This window comes from Scyliorhinus torazame, chromosome 1 (genome assembly GCF_047496885.1).
Source record: "Scyliorhinus torazame isolate Kashiwa2021f chromosome 1, sScyTor2.1, whole genome shotgun sequence".
In the NCBI taxonomy this organism is placed as follows: Eukaryota; Metazoa; Chordata; class Chondrichthyes; order Carcharhiniformes; family Scyliorhinidae; genus Scyliorhinus; species Scyliorhinus torazame.
The window spans coordinates 276,599,124-276,625,785 of NC_092707.1; the positions used below are offsets into that span (position 1 = coordinate 276,599,124).

Below are 26,662 nucleotides of genomic sequence, written 5' to 3' on the forward strand. Positions count from 1 at the left end.
ACAGGACCTCTAGGGTTGTAATCTCGGGATTACTCCCTGTGCCACGTGCCACTGAGGCTAGAAATAGGAAGATAGAGCAGCTAAACACGTGGCTAAACAGCTGGTGTAGGAGGGACGGTTTCAGTTACCTGGACCACTGGGATCTCTTCCGGGGCAGGTGTGACCTGTATAAGAAGGATTGCATCTAAACTGGAGAGGCATAAATATCCAGGCCGCGAGCTTTGCTAGTGTCACACGGAAGGGTTTAAAGTAGTATGGCAGAGGGTGTGTACTGGAGCAATAGATCAGAAGGTGAAAATATTGAGGGAGAACTAGGGAATAGGGCCAGTATGGCTCTGAGGAAGAGCAGACAGGGAGATGTTGCTGAAAACAGTGGGACTGGTGGCCTGAAGTGCATATGTTTTAATGCAAGAAGTATAACAGGTAAGGCAGATGAACTTAGAGCTTGGATTAGTACTTGGAACCAGAGACCTGGTTGAGGGAAGGACAGGATTGGCAGCTAAACGTTTCAGGATTTAGATGTTTCAGGCAGGATAGAGGGGGATGTAAACGGGGTGGAGGAGTTGCGTACTGGTTAGAGAGAATATCACAGCTGTACTGCGGGAGGACACCTCAGAGGGCAGCGAGGCTATGTGGTAGAGATCAGGAATAAGAAGGGTGCAATCACAATGTTGCGGGGTTACTACAGGGCACCCAACAGCAAGCGGGAGATAGAGGAGCAAATAGGTAGTCAGATTTGGAAAGGAGTAAAAGCAACAGGGTTGTTGTGATGGGAGACTGAGAACTTCCCCAATATTGACTGGGACTCACTTAGTGCTAGGGGGCTTGGACGGGTCAGAGTTTGTAAGGAGCATCCAGGAGGGCTTCTTAAAACAATATGTAGATAGTCCAACGAGGGAAGGCGCTGTACTGGACCTGGTATTGGGGAATGAGCCCGACCAGGTGGTAGACGTTTCAGTAGGGGGCATTTCAGGAACAGTGACCACAATTCAGTAAGTTTTAAAGTGCTGGTGGACAAGGATAAGAGTGATCCTAGGGTGAATGTGCTAAATTGGGGGAAGGTTAATTATAACAATATTAGGCGGGAACTGAAGAACCTAGATTGGGGGCGGATGTTTGAGGGTAAATCAGCATCTGACATGTGGGAGGCTTTCAAGTGGCAGTTGAAAGGAATTCAGGACCGGCATGTTCCTGTGAGGAAGAAGGATAAATACGGCAAATTTCGGGAACCTTGGATAACGAGAGATATTGCAGGCCTCGTCAAAACGAAAAAGGAGGCATTTGTCAGGGCTAGAAGGCTGGGAACAGACAAAGCCTGTGTGGAATATAAGGAAAGTAGGAAGGAACTTAAGCAAGGAGTCAGGAGGGCTAAAATAGGTCACGAAAAGTCATTGGCAAATAGGGTTAAGGAAAATCCCAAGGCTTTTTACACGTACATAAAAAGCAAGAGGGTAGCCAGGGAAAGGGTTGGCCCACTGAAGGACAGGGGAGGGAATCTATGTGTGGAGCCAGAGAAAATGGGCGAGGTACTAAATTAATACTTTGCATCAGTATTCACCAAAGAAAAGGAATTGGTGGATGTTGAGTCTGGGGAAGGGTGTGTAGATAGCCTGAGTCACATTGAGATCCAAAAAGACGAGGTGTTGGGCGTCTTGAAAAATATTAAGGTAGATAAGTCCCCATGGCCTGATGGGATCTACCCCAGAATATTGAAGGAGGCAAGAGAGGAAATTGCTGAGGCCTTGACAGAAATCTTTGGATCCTCACTGTCTTCAGATGATGTCCCAGAGGACTAGAGAATAGCCAATGTTGTTCCTTTGTTTAAGAAGGGTAGCAAGGATAATCCAGGGTGAGCCTTACGTCAGTAGTAGGGAAATTACTGGAGAGAATTCTTCGAGACAGGATCTACTCCCATTTGGAAGCAAATGGACGTATTAGCGAGAGGAAGCACCGTTTTGTGAAGGGGAGGTTGTGTCTCACTTGATAGAGTTTTTCGAGGAGGTCACAAAGATGATTGATGCAGTTAGGGTAGTGGATATTGGCTATATGGACTTCAGTAAGGCCTTTGATAAGGTCCCTCATGGCAGACTGGTACAAAAAGTGAAGTTGCACGGGATCAGAGGTGAGCTGGCAAGATGGATACAGAACTGGCTAGTTCATAGAAGGCAGAGGGTAGCAATGGAAAGGTGCTTTTCTGATTGGAGGACTGTGACTAGTGGTGTTCCGCAGGGATCAGTGCTGGGACCTTTGCTGTTCGTAGTATATATAAATGATTTGGAGGAAAATGTAACTGGTCTGAATAGTAAGTTTGCAGACGACACAAAGGTTGGTGAAATTGTGGATAGCGATGAGGACTGTCAGAGGATACAGCTGGATTTAGATCGTTTGGAGACTTGGGCGGAGAGATGGCAGATGGAGTTTAATCCGGACAAATGTGAGGTAATGCATTTTGGAAGGTCTAATGCAGGTAGGGAATATACAATGAATTGTAGAACCCTCAAGTGTATTGACAGTCAGAGAGATCTAGGTGTACAGGTCCACAGGTCACTGCAAGGGGCAACATAGGTGGAGAAGGTAGTCGAGAAGGTAGTCAAGAAGGCATATGGCATGCTTGCCTTCATTGGCCGGGGCATTGAGTATAAGAATTGGCAAGTCATGATGCAGCTGTATAGAACCTTAGTTAGGCCACACTTGCAGTATAGTGTTCAATTCTGGTCGCCACACTACCAGAAGGATGTACAGGCTTTAGGGAGGGTGCAGACGAGATTTACCAGGATGTTGCCAGGTATGGAGGGCATTAGCTATGTGGAGAGGTTGAATAAACTTGGTCTGTTCTCACTGGAACGACAGAGGTTGAGGGGCGACCTGATAGGGGTCTACAAAATTATGAGGGGCATAGACAGGGTGGATAGTCAGAGACTTTTTCCTAGGGTAGAGGGGTCAATTACTCGGGGGCATAGGTTTAAGGTGTGAGAGGCAACGTTTAGAGGAGATGTACGAGGCAAGTTTTTTACACAGAGGGTAGTGGGTGCCTGGAACTCGCTGCCGGGGGAGGTGGTGGAAGCAGGGACGATAGTGATGTTTAAGGGGCATCTTGACAAATACATGAATAGGATGGGAATAGGGGGATACGGACCCAGGAAGTGTAGAAGATTGTAGTTTAGACGGGCAGCATGGTCAGCACAGGCCTGGAGGGCCGAAGGGCCTGTTCCTGTGCTGTACTTTTCTTTGTTCTTTGTTCTTTGTTCTAAATTGCCCCTGAATTGGGTACTCTAAATTTATTTTAAAAAAGAATAAGAGCAGCTTCTACTGTTCATTCGGACTTCATGGTTGGGGGCCTGAAAATAACTCCGCCTGCCCTTCACAGAGCCACTTGCGTAGGGGGGAGGCAGGTGGGCGAGGAAATGATATGGGGAGGTGGAGGGTGGCGGGAGGGGGTTAGCTAGTTCTGATGAAAGGTCATCGACCTGAAACATTGGCCAGGATTTTTGCAGTCACGCCCGCGGCGGGAATCGGCATGGGCACGACAGGAAAATGTCCATTGATTTTCCCACCCATTACCTTTGTTTCTCACTCCACAGATGCCAGACCGGCTGAGCATTTCCCGCATTTTTCCATAATTTTACTTCAGACTTCGAGCATCTGCAATATTTTGCTCTTGCAAGGAGGTAGCAGCTGGTGTCCAAATGTTTGGCTGAAGAGGTGAGTTTTAAGGAGTGTCCCTTGAGTGAGCAGAAAGAGGTGGGAACAGAAAAGACAAGAATACAAAGGCCTAGTCCCCAGGCTTCAACTATTCAAAACTCTGGAGTTTTGGTGAGAAAATTTGGCACCACATCTCAGGAAGGGGATATTACCCTCGGAGGATTCATAATTTGATAAATGCAAACAAAGCATTAAAGGATTAACGTCTATGCACATCCAGAATTATTCTACTGTTAATAAAGTAGCCATTCTGTAACCACAAACGGGGTTTTGGCTTTTCATATAGCTATTGATCTGATCCATCTCTTTGGAACTAAATCAAACTGTGTTAGGAAAACAAAGTTTTAAGCAATTTATATATGTATTGGCAAACATTAGAAATAAGGTAACAGTGTTGAGTGGGTTTAATTTAATGTTTCTGTGGAAGGAAGGGTAAAAGCTATAGTTATATTCATGCTGGACAAAGGTGTTTATATGTGTGGAGGTTTGCTCAATTCAAACTGTGCTTCTATTGTGCTTAAAGAGGATTACAGCATGAAGAGTAAACAATCCAGCAGGAGCATGGGATCATTGCTTGAAGGGACGAAGACTTTTAAGTTTTATTTTATAGCCAACTTTGTTTGTAGTTAAAGATAGGACACCGTGAAGTGAACGTCCCTCAACTCTGCCAGGAAAAGACAAGCTGGACAGGACAAGGGAGCTGCAAATGGCAGACTTCTCAAAGAACAAGATACAGTCCAGATAACCAGGGAATTGGGCCAGAAAGAATGTCTTAGGAAGACTGAGGTTAAGAGAACAGAGATAAGGTATCGTACAGGAGAATTCAAGGGAAAAGCAGACAGTGTTGTGAGTGAAAGAGAAGCTGCAGTAATCAGATTTAAAGTGACAAAGCAGACTTCAGAGGTAAATCAAAAGTTTGATGTCATCTTAATACAATTTGTGAATCAATAGTTAAAGCAATTAGGAAGAATTGGGGCAACAGAACAACAGGCAAGATAAATAAATCCTGAAGGGGGAGTTGTAAAACCTGGATGCTGGATGTTTTGTTTAAAGTGGAGCGGAAGCTTTGTTTGAAAGAGTGATTGGGGAAACGTGGACTGGATATGGAATTCAAACCACTGATGCGAAATTTTTTTGGGGGGAGTGGAGCTTGGAAACTCTCATATGACAATCATCTGGGGGAATTTTATGGAGAAATCCACAGACATTCACTTGGATTCAGAGTGGAAAGTGCATTTGACAACAGACAGTTTGTTTGTTTAAGTAGACTTTGTGTTACTGAGATCATTGTAGCTTAAAATATACATTGCAATCCAGATTAATCTTAAAACCTGTGTATATTTGTGAAGTTCCTTGTTGTTAAAACTCATTAGTGGTCATGTGACTCTGTTCCTCCATGTTTTCTAAACAAAATAAAAGTTACCAGTCTTTTGAGCCAGCGTTCCATTCTGGGGTATTCCCGTCCATTTATAACACCAACTGGGATCATAACAAACTTTTTGTAAACTGCTTTGTCTCAGAGCTAAGCTACAAATCCCACATTTCATCCCATTAGCAAGGCTGCTATTTCCACCTCCTCAACATTGCCCACTTCCTCCACCCATATCTCAGTCCCTCCACTGCTAAAACCCATCTCCCAAAGCTTTCCTCATCCCTGGACTTGAGTTCTCCAATGTCCACCCATCTGCTCTCCATAAACCTCAGGTATTTATACCCTGTTCCACACTAAGACTCACCAGTTAAGCCATCTTCAGCCACTGCGCTCCTCCAATTCAATGAATTCAACATCTTTATTCTTATCTTCCTATCCATCAAAAACCTCACCTTATCTTATCTTGGGTCTTGTCCCAACCTTATACTCCCTTCCTGCACATTGCAGTCCTCCAACTTTAACCCTTTGTGCACATCAATTCTCTTCTCCAATCCACTAATGGAAAAGATTACAGCCGTCAGAGTCTTACTCTGGAACATCCTCTTTGAACACTTTATTACAAACGCTGGAATGTGTATGATCGTTATGTTTTAAATTGCCTTCTTTAATTCAAGGATAAATTGAGTCATTTGGAGAGGGTATATAACCTCCTACAAAATCTGCCTGGAAACAGGCTCACGTAGCTTGGTTGCCGTGGGTACAGAGACTCAGTCAAGACTAATTGAAAGTAATGTGCAAGTTATAAACCTGGACACTAAGTCTGGCTTTACTTCTGACCTGACTAGACCCACAGACTCTTCAAATTAATCAGACAGAAAGATTTTGTGGAAGAAGATCCACGACTGAACTGTGACTTCAGGCAGGAAAAATAGAGTGATTTCGGGTGCCAGGCTGGCAGTGCCAAGGTGCCCAGATGGCATCTTGCCTGTGCCAGGGATCGGGCCCATGGGTGGTCGGCCCTGCCCTTATGAGGTGGGGTGAGGGGGGCTCGAGTCGTTCTCGGTGCTGCAAACATGCCCAGTGTGTCTCTTTTCCCCCCGTTAAATCACGCCCAATATTTCTGCTGAAATTGTAGCATAAACCTGGAATAAGGGGCAAAATTCTCCCCAAACGGCACGATGTCCGACGGCAGCAATCAGACGGGCATCGCGCTGCCCCAAAGGTGCGGAATGCTCCGCATCCTTGGGGGCCGAGCCCCAACATTGAGGGGCTAAGCCGGCGCCGGAGGGATTTCCGCCCCGCCAGCTGGCGGAAACGGCCTTTGTTGCCCCGCCAGCAGGCGCGGAAATGACATCTCCGGGCGGCGCATGTGCGGGAGTGTCAGCGGCCGCTGACAGTTTCCCTGATTTATTTCAGGGAATGGGCCCCCCGGGGCCAGATCGCCCCGCGCCCCCCCCAGGACCCTGGAGCCCGCCCACGCCGCCTTGTCCCGTCGGTAAGGTAGGTGGTTTAATCCACGCCGGCGGGACGGGCAATTTATTGGCGGGACTTCGGCCCATCCGGGCTGGAGAATCCAGCGGGGGGGCCCGCCAACCGGCGCGGCCCGATTCCCGCCCCCGCCCAACCTCCGGTACCGGAGACTTCGGCAACCGGCGGGGGCGGGATTCACGGCGGCCAACGGCCATTCTCTGACCCGGCGGGGTGTCGGAGAATGACGCCCAAGGTTTGCAGTTCTGTAAAGAAGTTACAAGGGGTGGGAAGGCCACCTGGTAGTTCAGTGGTTAGCATTGCTACCTTACAGCACCAAGGACCCAGGTTTAATCCTGGCCCCGGGACATATCCGTGTGGAATTTGCACAATCTCTCCATGTGTGCGTGAGTCTCACCCCCACAACCCAAAAAGATGTGCAGGGTAGGGTGAATTAGCCACACTAAATTGCCCCTTAACTGGAGAAAAAAAGAATTGGGTACTCTAAATTTATTTTTTAAGAAGAAGTTACAAGAGAATACCTTTTCTGTACTTTAGTTTATTCGTTATCTATTAATTAATGTTTATTCTATGTCGATCTTGGTGTTTGCTACAGCAAAGATCTTAAAATGTGAAATTGTGTGTGATCCTCTATGTTGATTTCTGTATTTCTTTTTGAAATCTACCCCTGAAATTTGAAAAGACGGACGAGACAGCTTGTCCACAACTTCCTCACTTAATGCCCCTCCAGGCCCTGGTCGCAAAAATTCCCCCTCCCTCCTATCCATGAGCTCTTACTTACCCTCCCCCTTTGCCCTACTCCCACAAAACTCACTGCCAGGGGTGTTTTATCACTGGCACCTGCTGCCTCCCTCACGCTGACTCCCATCCAACCTGGGATCGATATCATTGACACTCTGCGTTCTGGTGGGAATTGGGCCTGGAATGTATGAATGAGATTTGGGAGTAAAGCTGACCCATAGATTAGCAAGAGGATGGAGGGTGAGCCTCTTGTCAACTTTATATCTATGCCAGCACCGTCCTTGGTATTCCATGGGCTTTAATTTTGCTGACAAGCCTTTTTTGTGGCACTTTATGAAATGTCTTCACCTAAACCACCATACCGTCGTCAAATCTGCCTGTTGCCTCATCAAACACTCAGCCACATTTAGGAAACCCAACCCGCCTTTATCAAATCCGTGATGGCTTTCCTTAATAATCCACATTTGTCCATGCGATTTCTATTTTGTCGCAGAAGGTCTTTTCTAAAAGCTTTCCCACCACCGCGGTTAAACTGGCTGGCCTGTGGTTTCTGGGTTTACCCTTTTTGAACAAGGGTGTAACATTTGCAATTCTCCAGCCCTATGGCACCTCTCCTAAGGAAGATTGAAGGTTATGGCCAGTGCGCCCACAATTTCCACCCTTAACTTCCCGCAGAATCCTGTCCCTATTAACCTCTCCTTACTTACAGCCAGTCTTCCTAATGCCTCCTCGTTATCAATTTCCCATCCATCCTGCCTTGTTGAATGACCTGTTGCTGTGCTGCAAGAACGTATATAGCAAATTTCTGGCATTCCATTTTACAATATTGAAACAAATACAATATGGCTACAGGCATAAACATTGGCAAATGTCCAACTTGAATGCTGAGCTAGCTGTATTGGCAGCAATAAGGCTAATCGGAATAATTGGATAGGTTCCAGGTGCTGGAAATGTCCCTGGCTTAGAGCTTGCTACTTGATGGGAATTGCATCAGAAAATGGGACAGGCACTGAACTTGCTGAAATTCCGGTTGTTGGGGATCTCCACCCAATTTCTTGCTTGTTCCCCCTGACGCCACATGCACGGACTTCGCAGCCTATTGAACTTTCTATGGAGGGGGAATAGGTGCTATAAAAAGCGTAATCATTTATACCACAACCCTGTGGGAATGGGCCTGAGACAATGCCAAGTCTTTGAGGAAGAAGGGGAGAAAATTTGACAAAGAAAAATGATTAAGCTGGTTTATTTTGAAAATATGGGAAGTCCCTTCCACTTGTCACTGGTGTCAGCAGTGGCTCAGCTGATAGTACTCTTGTCTCGGAGTCTGAAGATTTTTAGTTTCTAGTCCCACTCCAGCACCCAAACACAAAAATCAAACGTGACACTCCAGTGAAATGCTGCACTGTTTGAGGTGCTGTCTCTTGAACATCCGTTGCTTGATGCACCTTATTATAAGTGGCTGTCATGACCTAAGTTGGTACCGTGTGCACATGTATCTCTATCATCAAGCACAAGGTGATCTGTATCTATTGTCTGTTCTTGTGACCCAATTAAAACATTACACAAAATGTATCAATTTACACCTTTTTCAATCTGTAATTACAGTTATAAAGGACTGAATGTACCAATTTTGATACATTAGGATACAAAACACTTAGAATAACAGAAGAGGATTAAAGACACTGTATTAATTTAGTTGTTTTCAGTTCTGAGTTGTTTAGATTTAAGTTTAAAAGGCACTGGGGGCAGGTGGGGGGGTTGCTGATGTAGTGGTAATGTCACTGGGTTGGTGATCCAGAGACCCAGCCTAATGACCTGGAAACAGGGGTTTAAATCCCACCACCGCAGCTGGGGAAATTTAAATTCAATTGATAAAATCTGGAAGTGAAAGATAAGGTGGGATTTTGATCCTGCGATAGCTGTCAGCAAGATCGATGACGAGCGCAGAAAATACAGCGGGAATTGGGATTCCCAATTCCCGCTGGTGAGATCGTATTTTCTGATTTTCTAGGCCCCACAACAGCGGCGTAACTAGAATCCCGTCATGGAAGGAACCTCATTTAAATACATTATGACATCGGTAGCGAGGCTTCCTGCCGGGAAATCCCCCCACACCCCGCCCCCCCCAAATATTTATTGGTCACCGTCGCGATTTACAACAGCTGTATAAAAATAAGAACATGGCGAGCTCACCTCCGAAGGGAATATCAGAGGTGAACGCTCAGATCGCCATTACCGTCCAGGGTGCCTGTCACAAAGCGAGCAGCGGAGAGGACGCAGGGGGCCCAGACAAGTTCAACTCAGGGTTGAGAGGAAGGTTGGGGTTCACTATCAGCATCTCAGGGGATAGGATCACTCACTGGCCTTAGCGGCCTGTGATAACCCCCAGGAGGATAACGGCAGATCACTAATAGTATGGGTTTCCCTGGTAGTGGGTGGAGGCCCGCCCAGCTGGCACTCGTTAATTGAGCCCTTTAAATGCCGGCCCTAACCTGAACTGGCAGTGTGGGCAGTCCCGGACTGGGACTCTATTGCTGTGTGCCACGGTAGTGGCTTTACTTTTGTATTGTAAATAAACTACATGAGTCTTCCTGCTGGTCTTCCTGGATTATCACACGGCTGTGAGACTCTAGGGGCGGGATTCTCCCTTCTGGGGACTAAGTCCACATGCCCGCCAGAAACGGCGGGGCCCTGCAAGCCAGACCGTGTGGCCGCGCTTGTGCACGGCGACCACAAGAGGGTCCGCGCATGTGCGCAGCACCTCGGTGCGGGCGCCGCTGACATGGCGGAGCCACACAGCGGGCCTGCGCGGAGGAAGGTAGATCCCTCCCAGATCGTGATGGCCCGTCAATCGGTGGCCCCTGATCGCGGACCTGGCCACCACTGAGACCCCCCACCAGGGCCGCCACCACGGCCGCGCGTCCCAGCTCCCGCCGGGTGGCCCCACATGTAAACCACGCCGGCGGAAGTTCGGCTGGTCGACCGCGGAGAATCGCCGCAGGGGCCTGTTCCAATGGCCCCGGACCGGCGCCGCGTCGGCCGTGCGCGCGGGACTGGCGGGTCCGTGGAGAATCGCGAAAGCGCCGTCGCATCAGATTTCCGCGTGAATGGCTATTCTCCGCTCCTGCGTGGGGCGCGATTCCGGTGCGGAGGGGTGGAGAATCCCGCCCTAGATTTATAGCGGTCTGGCAGGCAGCCCCTCCCATGCCCTCCTTGCTGGGTTTGTGGTGATACTGTTGAGGGAGCACCCCTCCAGGGTGGCAGCTGGAAAATTGGTGGGAGCTGGTGAATCTATAGGGTCAACACTGTGGGCAACTGTGAGGTTCATGGGTGGAATCCCATGAGATGCCAGGTTGCGTGGGCAGAATGGGGGACTCTGACAAGGGGTGTTGAATATGAGGCATGAAGACTCTCACACAGGGGTGAGGACAACTGCGCGGCACGTTCTCCTCTTGTCCGCGTGGGTTGTTCCGGGTGCTCCGGTTTCCTCCCACAAGTCCCGAAAGACGTGTGGTGGGATTCTCCAATAATGGGGCTATGTCCCCACTCTAGAGTAAAAACACGGGCTTGAAGAAAGTCCAGAGTGATTCTCTTACCTGAAGGGGGCGATCAGGTCCTTGGAGTACTCCATGCAGCTCTGCCTGCCAATACGGGGCCCTCCACTTCCGGTCGGGAGTCCGCGCATGTGGACGTTGGCGGCCTTTAGCGGCCGCCCTGCGCGACATGGCATGCAGAGCGGACTAGTGGCCCTGATCGTTAGCTTGGTCGTCCCTGAGGCCCCCCCGGTGAAGGATCCGCCCCGCCCACCCACCAGGGCCGCCGCGAACTGAGCCCACAGCCGCCGCCAACCGTTACCGACAGGCAAAACATGGTTAGAACCACGTCTTCGGGAACTCGGCCAGTTGTCGTCGGTGAATCGCAGGGGGGTAAGAGAGAGGTAAGAGAGGGTAATGAGAGAGGTCTTTGTGATCCAGGCAAGGGAGCAGGAGAGGAGGCTGGGAGAGTTGCCATTTAATATTTGGGAATTCAGGTGGCACGGGAGTGGGAGCAGTTGCATGAATTAAATCTGGCCCGATTAGTTGAACAAACGAAGGAGGACCTTCGGAGGTGGGACATGCTCCTGTTGTCACTGGCGGGGAGGGTACAGACCGAAAAGATGACGGTTCTCCCGAAATTTCTTTTTGTTTCCAGTGTCTCCCTATTTTTATACAAAAGGCCTTTTTTAAGCGTGTTTATGCGGTGATCTCTGGGTTTGTGTGGGCGGGTAAAACCCCACAAGTGAGGAAAGTGCTGCTGGAGCGGAGCCGAGGGGGTGGGCAATGGCCCTGCCGAACTTTAGGAATCACTATTGGGCGGCAAATATAGCCATGATCAGGAAGTGGGTAGTGGGAGAGGGGTCGGTATGGAAGCGGGTAGAGGTGGCATCATGTCGGGGCACAAGTTTAGGAGCACTGGTAACGGCACCTCTGCCGTTCTTGCCGGCCCGGTACTCCACAAGCCCGGTGGTGGTGGTGGCGGCTCTGAGAGTCTGGGGGCAGTAGTGGAAGCATACGGGAGTGGAGGGAGTGTCGGTGTGGGCTCCAATTTGTGGCAATCACCGGGTTGTCCCGGGGAGGTTGGATGGGGGGTTTCGGAGGTGGCAGAGAGCAGGTATTGAGAGGCTGGGGGATCCGTTTATCAATGGGAGCTTTCCTTGTTTAGAGGATTTGGAGGAGGAGTTTGAATTGCCGGGAGGGAATGGGTTTCGGTATCTGCAGGTGAGGGACTTGGTGCGAAGGCAGGTTTCGGCCTTTCCGCTTCTACCGCCACAGGGGATACAGGACAGAGAAGTTTCTGGAATGGGGGAGGGGGAGGGGAGGGCCTTGGAAATTTATAAAGAAGTTATGGAGTGGGAGAGAACCCAGATAAGGGAGGTAAAGCGCAAGTGGGAAGATGGGCTGGGTAAGGAGCTAGAGGCAGGTCTGATTTCCTGCCCCTTTTCCGCGGCTACGTTCATGGCCGGGTTCCCCCACCTTCCCTTCTCCCTTGCTTGTGCAACCAGTCCCATAATAAATCCCCAATTATAAAGTGCCTGATTGTCATAATGTTCCCAGGATGTCAGTGTTACTTTCAATAGCCCAAGAGCCTTGCCATCAATTTCAAATTAATTCTATTGGACAAGAAATAGAATTGCAGGGTATTAAACCACCCTGTATCATAATAAGGCCTCTTGATTTTCAATAAGTACATTTCAACTTAATTCATGACCAGGTTAATACCAGAACATCAGGATGTTTACTGTGGTGGGAATCCTGCAACAGTATACTTTGTAGGTAGTTTTACTGCACGGGGAACAAACCGCATTCGAATTTATTAATGAAAGTGGAAGAAAGCAGCAAAGTAATTGTTTGTTAATTCGGGAAAGAGGGTGGTTATATAATGTTAACAGTGTTGCAGCAATAAATGGATGGTGGGCCTATTATATCACTTCAAATAGGGCGGCACGATAGCACAGTGGTTAGCACTGTTGTTTCACAGAGCCAGGGACCCGGGTTCGGCTCCTAACTTGGGTCACTGTCTGTGCGGAGTCTGCACGTTCTCCCTGTGTCTTCGTGGGTTTCCTCCGAGTGCTCCCGTTTCCTCCCACAAGTCCCGAAAGACATGCTGTTAGGTGAGTTGGACAGTCTGAATTCTCCCTCTGTGTACCCGAACAGGCCGGCCGGAATGTGGCGACTAGGGGCTTTTCGCAGTAACTTCATTACAGTGTTAGTGTGAGCCTACTTGTGACACTAATAAAGATTATTATTAATAGTACTGGCTCTGATGCTTGGGAGTGCAGAACTTGAATATTGCTAAATGGAGGAGCATGCTGCTGAAGTTTTTCATCTTGCACTCATCAGGTCAAACACAAGAATGACAAATTTCAAACCATCAGAGCAATTTATACTGCAGGAGAAAAGGATACTGATTGCTTGGCAAGTTGACTCTCCGTTTTGTCAGATTCTTCCATTGAAATTGTCCTTTATTTCTTGCTCCACACTGTAGTTAGCGGTCAGTTCAATTGCACCCACCGGACTCATAGACCTTGACACGTTTTTCCAGTTCTGTACTGGGGAGTCTAAGTAAAGTTCCACGCCAAGGGAATGCCAACAGGCCTTTTACATTCGAGGCACCTCCCAATGGCCTCCTTACAGCTGAGGAATCTTCAGCCTGGCCATCTGCTTTTCCCAGCATGAGGTTCAATATATCACACTTGAGTGGTCACCCATTGAGGAATTATAAGACGATCCTGACAAAAGCACATTTGCACCCTTTCCTAACTGCTGGTCCACCTGTAGCTCAGACATGGCATGGTCAGTGCTATAAGAATGGTGGAATTGGCGGCTCCCATGTGTCACCGTGTGTCAGTTTCCAGGCACTGACCGGTTGCACAGGTCACTTCCAAACTGTTATCTGATCAGTGCAAGCCTGATCAAGCTGTCTATCTATGCACATTTACATATACAATTATTTCTGACTGAGGTGAAACTTGTGTTTGGGTTCTGACAGAAGAATGAAAAGATGATGAGCACGGATACTCTGTTGAAGATTAGCTCTAAATTCGCCATCTAGTTTGGAATTTCTTTTCTGTGTTTGTCCTTGGCTCGCTGCTCCAGCAACTGTTGCGTGTGAGAATTCATTGCAGCTTTTCAGGGAATTATCTGAAAAAAAATTGTTCACTTGGCTGGAAGCAGACAGCAGGCCAGGCGGTCGAGGGGCTTAAGAGTCACCCATCGGGCGGCAGCAACACAGGCACTGAAGGGATTGCTTCAAAGGCCTTTTTTTTTTTGTTGGGAGCATCAGAGTTGGGCCACAGCCCCCTCCCTGACATACGCAGGCTTCTTTATTTGCCCTTTGTCTTGGGCTGCACTAAACCTGTTTCATGAGGCCAATAACCTCAATAAAACCCAATAAGAAAATAATCAACACATGGTGAATTTGAGAAGAAGAAAAAGCTTCTTCAGAGTAAGTAAATGCTCATTCTGCAAGCCTTCAGTGCATTGTAACCATCTGGTGCATTGCAATAACAATGAATGGGATAATTGAGTCCCAAATAACTTCTTTCTTAGGTACAAATAATAGTGTTCACTCTGATTTGTATTCTTCACGGCAGCCTTGCCCCATCATTTCACGGCACATCTGCCCCATTTGATCAATATTAAGCAGCAGATGACTTAATTAAGTCAATATAATTCTTCTCAAACGAGCAGAAAGATGAAGAAAAGAACTGCAAATGAGACTTTAGTGACTCTGTTTTGTACTGTCAATGGAGATTGATGGGGATCTCATGCCACCAAGGTACTCTCAATCAGGCGGCTGTGAAAGGACTTTGCCTGGTTCTTAACAGCTGGGTGTAAGCTCGAGAAAGGCCGACTTTCACCCTGATGTGCTCCTTCCAGTGTCTGAGGCCACTCTAAAGCCTAATCCTGCTTTTCAAAAGTGTTACATTTCATTCGATTTGACTTCAATGAAGCTGGACACCTCACATTATTAAAGAGTCTCTGGGTAGGAATATGGGTCTGGCTTTGTTTGGATTCAAATGCGTTCTGACGTCCGCTGCAAACATGTTAGCAAGAAGGAAAATAAAACACGATATGCCAAAAGGCTCTTTAAAATATTGAAACCGTCACATTTTATTTCTTATATTAGTATCCAATGGAGCTTAAACTGATGCAGGATGATCATTGTTGTATTTTACGGGGCTTGCATTTCTTTAAGACAATTACAGCATCATGGGCTTTTCACAATAACTTCTTTGCAGTGTTAATGTAAGCCTACTTGTGACAATAAAGATTATTATTATGTGAGCATTGATTGATCTAACTACAGGGAAATGTGTTCAAAGTATGGAATGATAGTGCACAGGAGGGTTGAAGGTCTTGAGACACAGTGGGCAGCATCCTTGCCTCTGCTTCATAGGCTTGGGATTCGAGGCCCCTTCCAGGACGTGATGGCCAAGGAAGTTGCATTCATAACCCGGCCAAGCAGGTTGAGTGTCAACCTGCAAACCTTCCCAACACAACCAATAGCTGGCGGTAAGAGAGGGAGAGATTCCTGATCAGCCGTGTGACTGAAAGAATGTTGGAGTCTCCACCATCACTGTCCGTAGCTTCAGACTTCCTCAGCAAAGGACATGCCCATTCGGCCCATTGAACCTTCGCCGATCCTTTGGTAGAACAATCCATTAATTCCACTCCCCTACTCCCTTCCCAGAACCTTTAAAATATTTATTCCAGTCTCTTGTCCAAGTCACCATTGAGCCCACTTCCTCCACCTGGTTAAGGGGAAACCTGTTCCAGCAACTCCTTCTGTTATCATAGAATTTACAGTGCAGAAGGAGGCCATTCGGCCCATCGATTCTGCAGCGGCTCTTGGAAAGAGCACCCTACCCAAGGTCAACACCTCCACCATATCCCATAACCCAGCAACCCCACACAACACGAAGGGCAATTTTGGACACTAAGGGCAATTTAGCATGGCTAATCCACCTAACCTGCACATCTTTGGACTGTGGGAGGAAACCGGAGCACCCAGAGGAAACCCACGCACACACGGGGAGGATATGCAGACTCCGCACAGACAGTGACCCAAGCCGGAATCGAACCTGCGACCCTGGAGCTGCGAAGCAATTGTGCTAACCACTATGCTACCGTGCTGCCCTAAACAACGTTTCCTCATGCTGCTGTTGCTTCTTTGGCCAATCCGGTTTCCTAATGCTTGATATTTGGGATCACTGAGAAGGCCAGTCAACAGCTAAATGAGAGCGAGAGGTGAAGGCTTCAGGCCAGGTCCACCTTCGGAACTCAAGGAAACGTGAGTCCGACAGACATTTCAATTTTGGGAAATCTGAAATTTGCACTGTGGGATATGCAGGCAACCTTTGCAATTCTCTTTGTTGCTATTTTAGCAGAGGTGTTGAACTGCACAGCAAATGTTTCAAACTGAAATGGCAGAGAGAGCAATATCGCAGGACTGCATTGGCACTCACATACCTATAGCCCACTGTGCAGTTTCAGGGCCTGCTGAATATCTTTGATATTACGTTGCTGCGGGGATATCTTATAACTCACCCACTTGAATTTCAAATTTGTTGATTTATTTTCCACTGACCAACTTCAAAATCGGCAACATGAGCAGCAACTCGCTATTGCCCGTGTCCCGCCCAACGTCTAAAGTCAAACGTTGCCCCCATACTTTGGCTGATGTGTAAATAGACAACAAACTGGCCATCTGGGGAATCAATGGACTTTCAAAACTGTCTAATTTGGTGCTTTTTGCCATCTTGCAGGATACTAGCGAGATTCCCCTTTTATTCAACACCCTCCGAGTTCTGCAGAGTTAATTGATTCACAGGATGCTAAAACATTCACAGGACGCTTTCCGTCTTGTCGGGTTCCATCATACTCTTGCGTGTCGCTCATTAACATGGCTCAATGCTGACAAATTGCAGTAGTTCAACCAGCAAATCTGCAACACTGTGAGCCATTTGCATGGCTTCACTTGTTTTGAATGGGCTGATAATGAGCCTCAACATAATACGCCTTTTCACAGCTTGGGGAGTCTGAGCGGCGATGAATATCAATAGGAACAGCGATGAATATCGACCCGAGCAGTGATGAATATCATAAAAGGTGTTAGATCTGTAATGAGGGCAACACACTCTGTTCAAATGCCACCATTTCCTCCTGGATCTCGAATTGGTTTATAGTGGAGTTGTGTTGACAAAGAAAATGAAGTAAGTTGTTTGTGGTTTGACAATTGCTTTTGACGATAAATGTTGTTATCTTAAACACATAATCAAGACTTACACTCCAATGTTGTACTGAGAGGATGCTATACTGTCAGAGACACTAGCTGTCCTTTGGAGCCTGTCTTGTTTGCTGGTTTATTTTGAAGATGGTCAGGTGTGAGTTTCCTGGTGTCCTGGCCAAGGTTCTTCCCTCAATAAATATAAAAACAGATTTATTGGTTATTCAACTTTCTTGGAGCTCCTATGTACAACATAGCCACCATCTTTGCCTACATAATTAGTCTTCAGTCAAAACCATGTTAAGTGTTTTGAGACATATACAAGGAGACATATTAAAGTGCTTTGCCAAGGCAATTCTTCACAAATGCCTTCTTTGTGAAGTTCCTTCTCAATCTGCACAATGTTTTAAGAGAGTGCTGGCGAGTGATTGATTGTAGAATGCATGAAGTTACCTAAAACTGACATGTGAGTGCACGCACTACATGCAGGTGAGTCCTAAATAATACCAGTCGAGGTTATGAAGAGGTGACATGATTATATTGATTGGGATGCCACTTCACCACACTTTTAGCAAATGGTGTATAATGTGGGAAAATGTGAACTTGCCCACTTTGGCTGGAAAAATAGTCAAGCAGTTAATTATTTAAATGGAGGGAGATTTCAGAACTCTGAGGTAGAGGGGGGTCTTGGTCTCCTGGCACATAAATCACAAAAGGTTAGTCTGCAGGTACAGAAATGATTAGGAAGGCAAATGGAGTGCTGTCATTTATTACAAGAGGAGTTGAGTATACAAATGGGAAAGTTTTGCTACAGTTGTACAAGGCGTTGGTGATACCACGGGCGGGATTCTCCGTTGCCCCCATGTTTCTCGGCGGCGCGCCGTTTGATGACGCCGGGATTCTCTCTTCCTGCCGCTTGTCATTGGGATTTCCTATTGAAGCCACCTCACGCTGCCGGGAAACCCACGGGCGGGTGTGTGCTGTCCGTGGGAAAAGAGAATTCCATATGGCCAGAGAATTCCGGTTCACATCTGGAGTAGTGTGAACAATTTTGGTCTCCTTATCAGAGAAACAATATAATTGCATTTGAAGAAGTGCAAAGAAGGTTCACGCGACTGAGGAAAGGGTTGTCTTATGAGGAAAAGTTAGGCCTGTATCCATGGAAATTTAGAAGAATGAGAGGTGATTTTATTGAAACTTTATTGAAACTTATAAGATCCTGAGGGGACTTGTCAGGGTGGATGCTGAAAGGATGTTTCTCCTTGGGAGAGAGACTAGAACTAGGGGACTCATTTTACATCAGAACTCCCATTTAAGACAGAGATGTAGAGGATTTTTTTTCTCTCTGGGGGTCACTAGCCTGTTGAATTCCCTTCCCAGAGAGCAGTGCGGGCTGGTGATTGAATGTTTTTTAGCCCGAGGCTTGAGGGGCAAAATAGCTTACTCCTGCTCCTAATCCATATGTTCGTATGACAAAGGGGATAGACTGTCACCTGTGAATCACATTGAAAAAAAGAATACCATGTTCAAAATGAAACATTCCCATGCAAATCTGATCATTGTAGTTTGTGGTACAACAAAGTGGCGATCCTGTGGTGCAGGTAGTAGTAGTAGTGATCCTACCTGTAGACCCTGGCGCTCTTGGGTCAAGTCTCACTGCAGGACTCGATGGTCAAAGAAGGTATGTTCACAACGTGGCTAAACAGGTTAATTATCAGCCTGTAAATCCTTCCAATATGGCAGGCGGTAAGCGAGGGAGAGTTTCCTGCTCAGCCACACTGCAGAGCGCAATGGAAAACCACTGCAGTACTTCACCAAGCATAATAATGAGCCAAACCAGTAGAAGTCCATGGTCACCAATTCCCCTCTCGGGGCATGGAACCTGAAGGAGGGACAAGACAATTGTCATAGCATAAACTATCCTGGAGCCAGCATAGCTACTACAGCAGTGGCATTTTTGACATAGATCATCTCGAGCTGTCCCAAGAATGTAACCAACCCGAAAATAATATGAGAAAATGACCATGTTCGTCTTTGTCTGTTAATCGTTGGAATTCTTTTTCGCAGAGCAATGGAGGCTAGCTTACTGATTGTATTCAGGGCTAAATTAGATGGATTATTGACCGACAAGGGAGTCAAGGGGACAGGTAGTAAAGTGGTGTTAAGGTCACAATCAGATCAGCCATGAACTTATTGAACAGCAGAACAGGCTGATGAGTCGAATGGCCTACTGCTCCTGTTTCTTATGTTGATGTTTAGTTTATAGTTCTTCTCAAAAATATTTTAATAATATCTATTCGGGCCGAATATAATGGGAATGAATGGGTCAGTCAGAAAGCTGTCCATCACTGAACTGTGAATGAACTAGAACATTAGGAAGCTTACAACAAAGTCATTCTGTCTGGTTGTTGTTAGAAACTCTACAACTTAGCAAATTATCCCATTCCTCAAGACAAACCCAACCGCGTGCATCTTCAAAGTCCCCGTTGACACTGAGGGCAAGTTCAAAACCTAAATTCAATCCATGACAATACATCTATCTCTGAAATACCAGCGCAACTCTCATTCATGTCTTAGATTTCTCCAACACCATCACTACTGCATCCTGGAACTCATCCCATGGAAGCTCTAACTGCCCCAATATTCCTCATCCCCGCTTATGTCAGTCTCTGTCTTTCCATTTTCTTGCAGATTGATTTTGAGAATCCTTGTCCACCTTTGCGAACCCCACATGGTGTCAGTCCATCCTGTCTCCATGCCGTAGCCAGGACTTTTCAGATGGCAGGGTTTCACTGCCCACCACCCTGAAGCTCAGTGGAGAATGCATCGCCGCTGGTCGTGGCTGACCACAGCTAATTAATGCTCCACGGAGCGGCAATTGGCTGGAGATGGGACTCCTGCCCATCACTCAGGAGGAAGTTTCACTTCTGAGAGCCCCAGCAGCGCCAGAGGTTGCAGTGGCCAAGGCTGGAATTGCATGCAATTCCCAGAGTCTAAGCCCCCCAAATCTAACACCAGCTAAGTGTGGGAGTCTCAGACTGGGAGGTGAGGTCAGGAGGTGGGTGAGAATGTTGGTGCAGGGACCATGGGGGGGGGGGGGGGGGGGGGGGGGGGGGGGAGAGTGCCCACGCGGGGCAGACCTCATGCAGGGAAGTGGGGGGGGGGGGGTAACTATATCACCCAATGGTGAAAGGAAGCCATTGTTGGAGGATCCTCCTCACCCACTTCCCACTCAAGGCATAAGCAGGTTCACTTTTCAGACTTCCCCCACCTGCTGACGATCCCGCTGCCGGCCAATGGTGAATTGCCTCACCACCACAAAGCACACTGTGGGGGTGAGAGGCGTGGGGGTGGGGGTGGAGGGCAGAAAATCCTGCCCGTTAACTTGGTTTCTCTCTCCACAGATGCTGTCTATCTGCTGATTAGCCTCAGAATTTCCAGATTTTGTTTCAGATTTCCAATTCCTGCATTATTTTGCTTTTGCCTCTACTTACTTTTGTTTTCAAAAACAATGCCAAGAATTACATAGAAATGGGAGTGGAAGATTGAAGATTTATTTAAGTGAGCATCGTGTCATGAAATGTTTAACCCATTATTACACATAGTGCAGAAATACATCCAAAGTACAAGTAAAGCCGAGGATTCACTTCTTAACAGGAAACAAAATTGTATCAAATCGCTATTTGAACAGAACCTTATTGAATATTACTACAGAGAGAGATGTGAGTTGCCAAAGTCAAAATAGAATGGATACTGTTGGATATCACTCCACAACTGAACAGCACTTGCTGAACAACCCTCAGTGCGCTAATAGCTACACCAACAACCAATTAAAAATGATCAGTCGACCTCATAATGTAGTTCATTTACACTTGCTCGAAGTGACCTACATTCATAGGGGGGGACCCATTCTCTGCCGACCAAAGGAATATTTTCACGTCTTGCGCCTTATTTGAATTACCCAGGAGCTTGGTCAACCTATAATTCAGTAAGAAGTCTTACTTGATTTTGATTTGATTTATTATTGTCACATGTATTAGTAGACAGTGAAAAGTATTGTTCCTTGCATGCTGTACAAACAATGCATACCGTACATAGGGAAGGAAGGAGAGACTGCAGAATATAATGTTACAGTTATAGCAAGGTGTAGAGAAAAGATCAATTTAATACATGGTAGGTCCATTCAAAAGTCTGATGGCAGTAGGGAAGAAGCTGTTCTTGAGTCGGTTGGTACGTGACCTCAAACTTTGGTATCTTTTTCCTGACGGAAGAAATTGGAAGAGAGTATGTCTGGGGTGCGTGGGGTCCTTAATTATGCTGGCTGCCTTTCTGAGGCAGCGGGAATTATAGATAGAGTCAATGGATGGGAGGCTGGTTTGCGTGATGGACTGGGCTACATTCACGACCTATTGTAGTTTCCTGCGGTCTTGGGCAGAGCAGGGTCCATACCAAGCTGTGATACAACCAGAAAGAATGCTTTCTCTGGTGCATCTGTAGAAGTTGGTGAGGGTCGTAGCTGACATGCCAAATTTCCTTAGTCTTCTGAGAAAGTAGAGTCGGTGGTGGGCTTTCTTAACTGTAGTGTCGGCATGGGGGGACCAGGACAGGTTGTTGGTGATCTGTACACCTAAAAACTTGAAGCTCTCGACCCTGTCTACTTTGTTCCCATTGATGTAGACAGGGGCATGTTCTCCACTACGCTTCCTGAAGTCGATGACAATCTCCTTCGTTTTGTTGACATTGTATAAGGGGTATAGTAGGGGGCTGAGGACACAGTCTTGTGGGGCACCAGTGTTGAGGATGATCGTGGAGGAGGTGTTGTTGCCTATCTTTGCTTATTGTGGCCTGTGGGTTCAGGATCCAGTCGCAGAGGGAGGAGCCGAGGACAAGGCCATGGAATTTGGAGGTGAGTTTCGTAGGAATGATGGTGTTGAAGACTGAGCTGTAGTCGATAAATAGGAGTCTGACATAGGTGTCTTTGTTATTTAGGTGTTCCAGGGTAGAGTGCAGGGCCATGGAGCTGGTGTCTGCTGTGGACCTGTTGCAGCGGTAGGCGAACTGTGGTGGATCAAGGCAATCCGGGAGGCTGGAGTTGATTCGTGCCATGACTAACCTTTCAAAGCACTTCATGATGATGGATGTCAGAGCCACTAGACGATAGTCATTAAGGCACGCTGCTTGACTTTTTTTTGGTACAGGGATGATGGTCGTCTTCTTGAAGCAGATAGGGACCTCAGATTGTTGTAAAGAGAGGTTGAAGATGTCTGCAAATACCCCCGCCAGCTGATCCGTGCAAGACCTGAGTGCTCGTCCGGGTACCCGGCAGCACGGTAGCAAAGTGCTTAGCACAGTTGCTTCACAGCTCCAGGATCCCAGGTTCGATTCCAGGCTTGGGTCACTGTCTGTGCGGAGTCTGCACATTCTCCCCGTGTGTGCGTGGGTTTCCTCCGGTTTCCTCCCACAGTCCAAAGATCTGCAGGTTAGGTGGATTGGCCATGCTAAATTGCCCTTAGTCTCCAAAACAAAAGGTTAAGTTGAGTTACGGGGATAAAGGGGATAGGGTGGAGGTGTGAGGCTTAAGTAAAGTGCTCTTTCCAAGGGCCGGTGCAGACTCGATGGGCTGAATGGCCTCCTTCTGCACTGTAAATTCTATGATAATCTATGATACTCCATCCGGGCCAGTGGCTTTCCGTGGGTTGACCTTCGAGAAGGCTGCTCTGACGTCTGCAGTGGTGATCTCAGATACAAGTTCAGCTAGGGGCTGTTTAGCACAGGGCTAAATAGCTGGCTTTGAAAGCAGACCAAGGCAGGCCAGCAGCACGGTTCAATTCCCATAACAGCCTCCCCGAACAGGCGCCGGAATGTGGCGACTAGGGGCTTTTCATACTAACTTCATTTGAAGCCTACTTGTGACAATAAGCGATTTTCATTCATTCATTCACTCATCTGTGGCTTCTGGGGTGGAGGGCTCGCTCTCGCTGACCTCTTGCTCACAGCGGGCATAGAATGCGTTGAGCTCATCAGGGAGGGGTGCGTCGGAGCCGACGATTTTACATGCCTTCATCTTGTAGCCCGCTACAGCACCAGGTTAAAGTTCAACAGGTTTGTTTCGAATCACTTGCTTTCGGAGCACTGCTCCTTCCTCAAGTGAGAAGAGGTATGTTCCAGAAACATATATATAGACAAAGCCAAAGATAATTGTCTCAAGACAATTAACACCTTTTAACCTGGAGTGACCCCTATCTCTGGATCTGTAAAGACTTAATTACCTACAAATGCTCGCATTCTAAGCATTGTCTTGCATCTTTGACTTTGTCTCTATATATGTTTCTGGAACATACCTCTTCATTCACCTGAGGAAGGAGCAGTGCTCCGAAAGCTGGTGATTTGAAACAAACCTGTTGGACTTTAACCTGGTGTTGTAAGACTTCTTACTGTGCTCACCCCAGTCCAACGCCGGCATCTCCACATCAACCTATAGTTCCTCATTGCTTTCTACTTGGCAACACGTCAGCCAATCAAATTTGACTTGTCAACCAATCAGCATCCTTTTCTATACAGTATAAACTATTGTGATTGTTTGAAAGTTTCAGGATAAGTGCAAGGCAAAACGCTTCATCAACATTTCTCCATGGATTTTTGTGATGGTAGTGATGGCAAAACTGTTAGTATTCATTCCCATTGCTCGAACAAAACTGACAGTAACTTCTGAAACATGCAAGTGCACAGAATATGGTGGAGATCCAGACGTTGGTGCTGCAGATTTTACACTTTTCCAGAGGGTGAGTTGATGAGGTATCCCAGACTGAAATCGATGGGAAATTGTTTGAACTGATGAGAGATTCCACTCTTACCCTATTAGTCTTGGTGTAAAAGCCTTAACAGGTTACTCTTATTTGAATGAGGTGGAACAAGTCTTAACTTCATAATTACTGCTAAACATCCACCTTGGCACTGAAAAGCTAATCTGTGAAATTTCTAATTTCTCCACCTTGATTTTAATAATCCACATTTTTAACCTTTTTCCACTTATATTTATTTTAGCTTCTATCTTAACCCAATCATAAGCATTTAATTTTGCTACCTGAAAACCTAAATTTTAATTCCCTGGTTTGCTGTCTGTGAGAATGCCTCTATGTGATAGACTGCTTACCCTGCTTGCTGACATCACTGCTGATGGATGCCTGGAGATCCCCTTGACTTGGTGTCAGATTTAAACAGGTCAAGAAATGGGAAATCCATGCCACAGCGATTGCCAGATCTTTGTGGCCAACTTTCTTCAAGGTCAGTAGCAAGTGTTGTTTTTCTGATGGCAATATCCAGCCTAATGTATTTGGATTGCAGTACCATAATGGCTACATTGCTACTATAGTAATTCTGAGTCCTTGATGAATGACCCAGAAGACATGAGTTCAAATCTCACTATGGGATTTTGGGGAATCTAATTTAATTAAATTAATAAATCTAGATTCATAAGGTTGATACCAGTAATGGTGGCCATAAAACCACCAGATTATCATAAGTACCAGGCTCACTAATGCCCTTTAGGGAGGGAATTCTGCCATCCTTGCCCAGGTCAAGCCTACATGTGACTCCATAACAACAGCAGCCTAGTTGACCCTTAGCTGCTGAGTAAGCCACTCAGTATTACAGAAGGCGGCTCACCAACACCTTCTCAAGGGCAATTAGGGATGGACAGTAAATGCTGGATTTGCCAGCAACTCCCATATTCTAAGACTGAATTCAAAAAGTTACAATGAAGTGTTAATAGTCTAAAAAATTATGCTGGCAACCTCTAGTAATCAAGCACTTAATGTCTTCTTATGACATTGCTCTGTTTACTGTTTGATATTAGCCTGTTTAAAATCTGCCTCGTTGAAATAGCAGACTGGGGATGCTATAAGAATATTTTAAACTCCCATTGATTGCCAACAATAACCTTTCAGATAATGTTTTTATTCTTGCCATTATCTCCCAGAATGTTACCTCTATTGCCCTCTGGTGGCGAAATGGGAATTAGCATCCCACAGTATTTAAATACAGTGGGCTGGATTCTCCGCGCCGGAATCGCGTTCGGCGCGGGGGCGGAGAATGGCCGTTCGGACGGAAATCGTGATCGGCGCCACTGAAGCGATTCTCCGGTCCCCAGAGAATCGCTCTGGAACGCATGCGCGCAATCTACGCGGTGCGGGTAGGGGGCCATTGACAGAGGGCCCCCCCCGCGATTCTTCGCGCGCAACTGGACGAGTTCCCAACGGCATAGTTCTAACCACATATCGCCCATCGGGAACCTCGGGTGGCGGCTGCGGACTCAGTCCACGGCCACCCTGATGGGGGGCGGGGGGATCGTTCACCACGGCGGGCTTCATGGACAGCCGGGGGAGCGATCGGCAGCACTGATCCGCAAGCGCACGCAATCTCGAGGGGGCCTACATTTTTGCTGTCGCGAGTTTGCTGTGCGCATGCGTGGACTCCCGACCGGAAGTTCGCGGCCCCGTATCCGCAGCCAGAGCTGCGAGAAGCACTCTAGGGCCTTGCAAGCCCCCTGCAGGTAGGAGAATCACTCAAGGCTTTCTTAAGGAAGCCCCATTTTTGGAGAATCCAGCCCAGTTTCTTTACTTCTTGTGTCTGTGCAACTATATAATGCAACTTTGCAATGTGAAAGCATGCCATAGGAATTTCAGAAGTTTAGACAGGGTACTGTGCACTATCAGTTACGGTGCTGGACTAGCAACAGCCCATTGTTCAAGGGTTCCACCTAGAAAGTTGTGAATTTGCACTCAATGAATCTGATAAGCTCTGGAATTCAATGAAAGTAGACATCAGGAGGGATTGTAAGTGGGTTAGAACCATAGAATCCCTACAGTGCAGGAGGCCATTTGGCCCACCAGGACGCTCTGAAAGAGCACACTAGCTAGGCTCACTCCCCCACCCTATCCCTGTAACCCCATCAAACATGCACATCTTTGGACACTAAGGGGCAATTTAGCATGGCCAATCCACTTAATCTGCACATCTTTGGACTGTGGGAGGAAACCGGAGCGCCCGGAGGAAACCCACACAGACACGGGGAGAACGTGCAGACTCCGCACAGTCACCCAAGGCCAAAATTGAACCCAGGTCTCTGATGTTGTGAGACAGCAGTGCTAACCACTGTGTCACCTGCTGCCCCTCGTCGCCCTGCTGTTCATTGTTTTATATTATTGCACAAATTTCAAACTATTCTCCACTACCTCTTCCCCTCTGGGGCTTAAATTCTACACAGTTCAGAAATGGTCATTTTACAGCACAGAACGAAGCCCTTCGGCCCATCATGTCTCCCCCGGCCATCAAGTATCTATCTATTCTAAACCCATTTTCATAGAATCCCCCCTCAGCCTTCTCTGCTCCAAGGAGAACAACTCCAGCCTAACCAGTCTCTCTTTATAGCTGAACCCTCCAGTCCAGGCAACATCCTGGTGAATCTCCTCTGCACCCTCTCTAGTACAATTCCAGCTTTCCGATAGTGTGACGACCAGAACTACACACAGTACCCAGGCTGTGGCCTAGCAAGCATTTTATACAGCTCCATCATAACCTCACTGCTCTTAT

At 47.1% G+C, this 26,662-nt stretch overlaps 1 protein-coding gene across 1 annotated transcript in view; it reads left to right on the forward strand.

Moving 5' to 3' along the window:
- The first annotated feature begins 16,910 nt into the window (after positions 1-16,910).
- The window catches only part of LOC140421638 (uncharacterized), a 165,854-nt gene continuing 156,102 nt past the window's right edge, over positions 16,911-26,662 (forward strand). The window contains exon 1 of the mRNA XM_072506436.1: positions 16,911-17,057. The gene's annotated coding sequence lies outside the window, so the exon portion shown is untranslated. The remainder of the gene's footprint in view (positions 17,058-26,662) is intronic.